We start from the raw sequence: 9,534 nt of genomic DNA on the forward strand, positions 1-9,534 counted from the left end.
CTTTTGATCTGCATCTTCCATCTTCTTCTTTGTATAGCCTGCTCTCCTTCTCCTCCTGCTGATGTACCCGGCTTATGGTACACTTCCACTTCGTCGGACTTTAATGGCGACGAAGTGGATCAAATGAAAATGATATACCATATTCCTTTCGATCATAAACTCATCATTCCTTCTTCCTACGATTGTCCCCACACCTCTCCTGATGGCTTTCTAACTTTTTTTAAGGACCAACTTTATGTTGGTCTTCGTTTTCCTATACATTAATTTTTCTCCAAAGTATGTAGATATTTTTATATTCCCCTTGAGCAGTTAATCCCTAATTCATTTAGGCTTTTGTGTGGGGTGATAGTACTATTCCACTTGTATAAGATCCCTCTTCACCCTCATATTTTTCATTATTTTTATTACCCCAAGCAGTCTGAGCTGGATGTCTTCCTCTTCCAAATTTGAGTGGGTGATGTCTATTTTGATAAGATACCCTCATCCAACAAGGGTTGAAGTCTCATTTCTTCTATGCTCAACTTCCCAACCGAGCTATATTCCCAACTGGCTGGCAAATGCAGCCGGCCAACTCCCACGAGTTGGAAAAATATCGATGGTAGCTAACCTACCTCCAAGCTACGACCCAGCTAAGTGCTAACGGGTCTGAAATACAACATCCATAAGCTACTGTTGGAGGGCGTTTTGTACATTTTTGACCTGCGCCAGGCTGCCCATCTCTTTTGGTGAGCAGTTTTTCCCTCCATTGTTTTTGGGTCTAACTAATTTTTTTCTTCTTTTTTGTAGCTAAAGTGATGTTGAGGGCTATACTCAGCGAATCCACGAAGTTAGCTGATGAAGAGTTAGAATCTCATGGAGCCACCGAGCTAGAGTGTCACAGGCTCTTGCTGGTCAGAGGTTTTGAGGCACCGACCAACGAGGAAGAAGCGAGCTGGGTGGCGGCGAGCGATGCCGCTACTAACATGGAGGATCTCCCTCTAGAGCGCCCCTCATTGGTCCCCATAGCCATTCCATCAGGGTCGACCACTTCTACCGAGCTGCTGGCCTTGTGTCAACGTCGTAGGCTCTAAATGGAAGCTTCTGCCAGCTCGGCGACCTCTGTTCCCCAAACTTCTACTACTGCATCTACCATGCGGCCACCATCTGAGCGAGGAGAAAGTTTAACTTTTTTCCTCCCCAAGTGAGCAATTGGTGGACCAACTCCCTCATCCTCCGATCGAATGTCTTCCCTATCCGAGTTATCATTCGGTGTTATCATTATACAACCTATTTCCTATTTGCTACCTCCTCCGATCGACCCTGCGACCCCTCTCTCTACCATCCGCTCAACTCCTATGTCCAAATCCAAAAGCAAGATCAGCTCAGAACCAATTGGCTCCAACACGCATAGACATATCACAACCATCATCAGATTGACCACCAATGAGTGGCATTACCTTGATCCGGATGAGCCATGCTCCCCTGAGCATAAAATTAGGATCCAGGGTCCCTTGTCCCAGATTAGGACGGATGCTAGAGTCAAAGGGGCGACCATTCCACCCGATGAGATGATTGACAGTTTCAACCAAAATTCCACGGGGGTGAGTTTGTTTAATATTCTAAATAATTATATTCTCGCTTGACTTGACCTGATCAATTTTTCATGCAATAATTTTGGGTGGAGGGCTTGGCTATATGTCAAAGGCTGAACCAATTAAACCACTAGCTTAAACAAGTATAAGCCCTGGTCGGAAGAGCAGGCACCTCCCAAGCCTTGGTTGAATGATTAATTACTGAGGCGACCCAATTAAATGAGGACTCGGAGAAGCAATCCGAGCAGCTCCTGAGCTTCAAGCGGGCATTAACCATAGAGAAGGACAAAAACCACGACCAAGCCGTTGAGCTGGAGAAGCTGAGGCAAGCCAATACTTTTGAATCAAAGATTAGTTTGGCGAATGCCAAGAAGCTTAGTGTTAGGACCAAAAGTAGCTAGAGAGGGGGGTGAATAGCTCGTCGCGTTCGCTCGGTGCGCTTCGTTGCTTGGCGTTGCTTGGCGTTGCTTGTTTCTTCTTGGATGTGCAGCGGAAAATACAGAAACAAACACAAAACGCTAACACTAGGATTTTACTTGGTATCCACCTCACAAGAGGTGACTAATCCAAGGATCCACACCAACGCACACACCCTCCACTATGAATAACACTCCTTTATGGTAACTACCAAAGGCGGAGAAGCCCTACAACACTCTCAATACAAGAAGAAGAAAGGGAAATACAAGTTAAGCAAAAGCTTACAAGATGTGCAGTAAAAACCCTAACCCTAACTTCTTCCTCTTGCAATAGATCCGCCTCTTGACTTGGAAAGCCTCCAAGAACCTTCAAGAACTGGCGATCACATGCTTGTAGAGAGCTGTGGAGGAGCTGGAATGAATCTGAGAAGAGCTCGTGAAGAGAGATACACGCCCGCCTGCGGCTTTAAACCCGACGCGGTCGGATCCCGATCGATTCAAATGTTCCGAATCGATCGGGAGGCTGGATCGATCCACGGATCGATCCGAGCCATTCTGGAACGGCGGATCGATCCACGGATCGATCCGGCGCTTATCGCGCGAAGCAGCCCGATCGATCCGCTGATCGATCGAGATCCTGGATCGATCCACGGATCGATCCGAGCTTTTCAATTGGAATGTCGGATCGATCCACCGATCGATTCACTCTGATCGATCCACGGATCGATCCGACTTGGTTTTGCCCAAACCAAGTCCCAAACCTCCTAACCAACATCCGGTCAACCTTGACTGTTGGTACATCATGCCTCGCATCCGGTCACCCTTGACCTGCCAGATTCCCCACCAAGTGTCCGGTCAATCCCTTTGACCCACTTGGACTTTACTCGTCGTGCAAGTATCCGGTCAACCCATTGACCTACTTGGACTTCCACTGATGTCTGGTCAACCTTGACCCATCTGGACTTCCTTCCTTGCCAAGTATCCAGTCAATCCTTTGACCTACTTGGACTTCCCAACACCAGATGTCTGATCATCCTTGATCCATCTGGATTTCCTTCCTTGCCTGGCTTCACTCACCAGGACTTTCACCTAGCTTCACTCACTAGGGTTTTCCATCTGCCTAGCTTCACTCACTAGGACTTTCACCTGGCTTCACTCACCAGGATTTCCTTCTGCCTAGCTTCACTCACTAGGACTTTCACCTGGCTTCACTCACCAGGATTTCCTTCTGCCTAGCTTCACTCACTAGGACTTTCACCTGGCTTCACTCACCAGGATTTCCTTCTGCCTAGCTTGCCAGTTAGGACTTCTTAGTCAAGTATCCAGTCAACCTTGACCTACTTGACTCTTCTTCGATCAATATCTTATTGTCAAACATCTAAACCCTAACCAAGACTCAGCTTGGTTAACCAGGTCACCCTTGACCTGAGGGATATTGCACCAACACTTAGGGCCATTGAAGATTTGGACATCAAGAATAAGGAGGCTCAGGTTCTAGCCAAGAAGCTTGAGGAAGCGGAGGCAGAGCTAGTCATGGAGCAAGTTGGCCACACAGCAGAGCAGGCGAGCCATGTGTTGGTGCAATTTGCACTAATGATCTAACTCAGATTTTGATGAATGACAAATATATTAAGGTTAGAGTGTTTTGTGATCTAATTGTTTTACCAAGTATACAGGAGTTGACGAGTCTAAAGGATATGACACCAAGCTGAAATCTAGTTTGGTCCGCGGGACCCGATAGTTGGTCGGAAGTCCAGATAGGTCTGGGGACTAGATATTTGACGAAAAGTCTAGTTAGGTCTATGGGACTTGACAACCAGCCGAAGTCCAGTTGGGACTACAGACTTATCGACCTGACAATTGGCGGGAAGATATGGTGGGTCAAAGACAAGTCAAGCGACTATAGTTGGTAAGTAAGAGATAAACAACTGGAGAAATCGAGTGAGAACGCATTCTCGGTTGAATAAACTGTAGGCGTCGGTCCAGCTTAGGTCCATTTGAAAAACCTAAACTAAGACCTTAACTAGATCCTAGTCTCGAGGAGACATGATCTAATTACTACTCCTATCTTATTAATGTTGTGATAACTCTGTTTTGGAGGATAAATATATTTTTATTTGCCTGTACTAATTCCTTTTTGCAGGAATTCAAAGGTTGAAAAAAAGGAGTTTGGGTGCCCGGAAGGGATCCAAGCACCCGGAGTCCGGGCGCCCAAAGCTGGTATACTTTTATTTACTTGGACTAACTCCTTTTTGTAGGAATTCAAAGGTTGAAAAAAGGGTCTGGGCGCCCGAAGCTGTTTGGATGCCCAGATCAGCCTCGCCAGAGCGGGCCGCAAGTACCCGAGTGGTCCGAGTGCCCGGAGCTGGTCTAGGCGCTCAAACCAGAAAAAATATCCAGAAGCTTAGTTGGAGCGCGACGACTGGCCGAACCCACGTCAACGTTCTAGGCGCCCGAAAGTGGATAAACTTCGTGGATGAAGTTTCGATAAGAGATCGCCACGTCAGCAGCGGTCCAGGCCCCCAGAATGAGCCTATATAAGGCCCTACGACCAACAACTTCAGGACATCATCTGCTATGACTTTCCTTCCTGTGTGCTACTTCAAAAAGGCTCTGATTACGCTGTAACGCTCCACCGACAACTGGACATCAAGCTTTCCTTAGTTTTCTTTATTGTCGGTAATCTTTCATATATAGTTCTCATACTTCATTATTGTATCTTTTCGAACTATTAGTAGATTGTCCAATGAAAGTACTCGACGAGTGTGGGCATTGGAGTAGGAGTCATCATAGTCTCCGAACCAAGTAAAACCATCTGTGTTAGCGTTTGCTTTTCGTCTCTATTCTTTTTCGCTACGTAATTCGTTTTCACTCTCGATTTTTAAAACATACTATTCATCCCCCTCTAGCATATTTATGGTCCTACACCATGAACTCCAGCTCGAGGATCGCCAAAGATTAATAGATGAAAAAGATGTCGAGCTGCAGATACTGAGAGCCGAGCTGGAGGCCTCAAAGGCCAAACTAGCTAAGTTCAAGGAGGAGGAGCCTGGTCGGCTGGAAGCCCACAAGGTGGAGTATCTCCGCTCAAGAGGTTTCAACCAGTTGTTGACTGACCTGACCATCAAACTATTTAGCTTTAGTATTGATAGGACCCTCAAGCAGCTAAAGGAGGGTGGTTATCTTTCAGCCGAGGTTCCTCCAACTTTTATCAAAAGGCAAAAGATCTTATAAGTGCTCCCAGATGATGTAATTACTGACCTTGTGTAGTGTTTCTTTTAAGTCTACCAGTAGTTTCTTGTAGAAGTTAAGTAACCTTGTAAACTTTTGGAGTTTGATGTCGTGTATGTTTGCTTTGTTCTTTAAAACTTTCTTCCTTTAAATGTCGTACCTTTGGATTTTATTTCATTTGTTAACCTTCATTTTCTTGGTTTTCCCGAGTTCGGGAAGAGTCAATACTTAGCGATAAGAGCAAATTCACTTGTCACTATGTAGCTCGGCCTAAAGCTTTGAGGCTAAATAATTAGAGCAATCCCACTTATACTCATCCACTTGGTGTGAGGGTCTATGAATTGAGCATGAGAGCATGCTTATTTATAACTCGGTGAACGACGCAAGAGTCTGGATACTTGGGCGTGAGAGCATGCTGCACTTATAAGTTGAGCGACATGAGAGTTTGGCTACTTGGGCGTGAGAACATTCAAACTTATAACTCAGCCGAGTGGTACGAGAGTCTAGATACTTGGGTGTGAAAACATGCTCATTTATAACTCAACCGAGCGGCATGAGAGTCTGGATACTTGGTCATGAGAGCATGCTCACTTATAACTTATCTGAATAACACGAGAGTCTGGGACTTGGCGTGAGAGCAAGCTCGCTTATAACTCGGCCAAACGGCACGAGAGTCTGGGACTTAGCGCGAGAGTAAGCTCGCTTATAACTTGGTCGAACAACAAGAGAGTCTAGGACTTGTTACGAGAGCAAGCTCGCTTATTACTAAGCCAAACTGCACAGGAGTCTAGGACTTGACACAAGAGTAAACTTACTCATCACTTGGCCAAGCGACGCGAGAGTCTGAGACTTGCCACAAGAGCAAGCTCGCTTATAACTCGGTCGAACGACATGAGAGTCTTGGACTTGGCGCGAGAGCAAGCTCACTTATAACTTAGCCGAATGGTACGAGAGTCTGGAACTTAGTGTGAGAGCAAACTCGCTTATAACTCAGTTGAACAACACAAGAGTCTAGGACTTGGTAGAAAAGTAAACTCGCTTATAACTCGGTCAAATGACACGAGTCTGGGACTTGGCGCAAGAGCAATCTCGCTTATAACTCGGTTGAATGGCACGAGAGTCTAGGACTTGGCACAAGAGTAAGCTCACTTATAAATCGGCTGAGCTGCATGAGAGTTTGGGACTTAGCGCAAGAGCAAGCTTGCTTGCAACTCGGCTGAATGACACGAGAGTCTAAATGAGAGTCTAGGACTTGGCGCGAGAGCAAGCTCACTTATAACTCAGTCGAACGACATGAGAGTCTGGGACTTGGCTCAAGAGCAAGCTCGCTTATAACTCGGATGAACAACATGGGATTCTTGGACTTGGCGCGAGAACAATCTCGCTTATAACTCAGCCGAACGACATGAGAGTATGAGACTTGGTGTGAGAGTAAACTTGCTTATAACTAGGTTGAATAACACGAGAGTTTGGGATTTGGCACAAGAGCAAGTTCTCTTATAACTCGGCCGAGCAACATGAGAGTCTGGATACTTGATCGTGTGAGCAAGCTCACTTATAATTCAGTCGAACGACGTGAAAGTCTGGATACTTGATCGTGAGAGCATGCTCACTTATAACTCAGTCAGAAGACACGAGATTCTAGGACTTGGTGTGAGAGCAAGCTCGTTTACAACTCGACTGAACGACATGAGATTCTAGGACTTGGCGTGAGAGCAAGCTCGTTTATAACTCGATCGGACAACACAAGAGTCTGGGACTTGACGCGAGAGTAAACTTGCTTACAATTCGGTCGAATGATAAGAGAGTCTAGGACTTGGCACGAGATCAACCTCGCTTATAAATCGGTTGAGCAACATGAGAGTCTGTGACTTGGCGCGAGAGAAAGTTCACTTATAACTCAGTTGAATGACACAAGAGTTTGGATACTTGGTCGTGAGAGAATACTCACTTATAACTCAGCTGAATGGCACGAGAGTCTGAGACTTTAGGCATGAGAGAAAGCTCAATTATAACTCGGCTGAATGACACGAGAGTCCGAATACTTGGTCGTGAGAACATGCTCACTTATAACTCGACCGAACGACATGAGAGTCCAGGACTTTAGGCGCGAGAGAAAGCTTACTTATAACTCGGTCCAATAGCACGAGAGTTTGAATACTTAATTATTTTTCACTTAAACCTTCTTGTATTCATGGAACAATAATTTTTACAATTTACATAAATTTAACGTAAACTTACTACCCGACCCGATAGAGCTGTAGATAATTTACGCTCCATGGTCGGTCTAGGTTTCTTCCATTTTAGTCCTGTAGGTAATAAGATCCCGAGCTGAGATTTTGTCACTCTATACAGTCCACACCATGGGGGCTCCAGTTTGTTGGCATTGTCGACCGACTTGATTCTCTTCCATATTAAGTCGCCAAGTTGGAAAGGTCTCAGAATAACACTCCTGTTATAATTTTGTTTCATTCTTTGCCTCTAGGCCATCAACCAAGTGACAACTTTATCTTTAATCTCCTTTAGTAAGTCTAACTCCATAAGGCACCGATTGGAGTTTCCCTCATCATATAGTTGTCTCCGATTGGATTCAATGCCTATTTCCACCGATACTACCGCTTCTCTCTCATACACCAAGTGGAATGGGGTTATACCGGTGGCTTCTTAGGTCATGGCACGATATGCCCATAGTACACTCGGAAGCTCATCAACCCAGCTTCCTCCAAGGTGATCAAGCCGGGTTCTAAGTCCTCTGTTAATTTCTCTGTTAGTGACCTCCGTTTGGTCGTTGTTCTGGGGATAGGCCACTGAAGTGAAGACGTGCGACTCGATCCAACACATTACTGTTGGTCAATCGACGCTCATGAATAGTAGTAGGCTCGGGGATCACTTCTTTCTTCCTAACTAACTAGGCTTTCTCAACATTGATACATTTTGTAGCCTATCCAAGCAGATGATCAAAATCCCTCGGAGGCTTCCTGATTAGGGATCGAATGAAATCATTATCTATAAGCCTTTGTGAAAAGACACCAAAATTTCCTAATTGGCCGATGGGACGTCCAGGACTACTTGGTTGAATCTCTTGATATAGGCCTATAGTGTCTCCTTGGGCCCCTGCTTAAGTGAAAACAAATTCACAGTCATTTTTTGAGAGCGACGACTGCTGACGAAGTGCTAGAGGAAGGCCGCTCGAAAATCCCTAAAGCTACGAATGGATCCGGTCGGTAGTCGTTTGAATCATCTTTGCTCTGATTCCGATAAGGTAGTGAGAAATATTCGGCATTTAACTCAATTAGTATACTGGTGGAGCATGATAATATTGTCAAACTTGAGTAAATAATCCTTAGGATCAATCAATCCTCTATATCCTCAGATCAGCAAAGGTTGAAAATGAGTTGGTAGCTGGTCATCAAGGATTTATTGGGAAAACCACATGTTTATGTGTTCAGGAGAATCGTCGGTTTGGGGTGCTTTGCCCTTAAGAACATCCCGAGTGGGTGCGTTCTCAGAGGACGATCCTTGTGTCCTTTCCGCCCAACCATGCTCTTCTGAAGGCATTCTGAATAACACTTTGTGGTATGAGATCAGTGCATTGGATACTAGTAGCAAGCTGGTTGTTCAGCTGACGCCCGACGAGACCCTCCCCTCAGGTCCCATGTTCAGCATGTTGGCTCGTAGCGAATACAACAAGGTCATTCAATGTTCGACACTTGGCTGCTACTTGTTGTTGTTGTTGCACCATCTTTGTAACTTGAGCGTTTATCAGCATCTCTAACTCTTCTGGGGTTAACGTTATTGTGGTGAGTCGTCCAATGTCCTCTATCTTCACGTCTCGAATATAGATGAGATCCCCATATGATCCTATTCGAAATTGGTGAAGGCGATGAGCTGGGGACGTGACTCTGCTATTGACTCGATGAAGACTCCATGCTGTCCAGTAACATAGGGAGCGTTAGTGTTGGGCCAGGGAAGGGGTCATCGGCTTTAGCCCACTGACGCTCAAATCAGTGATTTATTCGGGAAAAGAAAGTAGTCGAAGCGAATTATAGCAAAGAGCGTGTGTAAATATGTAGTATCGCATATCTCCATCTGTAAAGGGAGACCCGTTTTATAGTGTCACTATTGCGTTATGCACATATCTCAACGCATTAGCACATTTTCTAAAGTTTTCCTAAAAAAGGATAGACCATATAGTGCTCTTGCCACCTTTTCTTAAACGAGCAAACAAATCTCTGTGATTTGACATACTAGAAGCTTCTAAAGGATGATTTACCTGTGAGATATTCTCTGTCATTTTCGGCACAAACTTTCAAAAG

Source organism: Zingiber officinale, chromosome 11B (genome assembly GCF_018446385.1).
Source record: "Zingiber officinale cultivar Zhangliang chromosome 11B, Zo_v1.1, whole genome shotgun sequence".
NCBI classification, from domain to species: domain Eukaryota; kingdom Viridiplantae; phylum Streptophyta; class Magnoliopsida; order Zingiberales; family Zingiberaceae; genus Zingiber; species Zingiber officinale.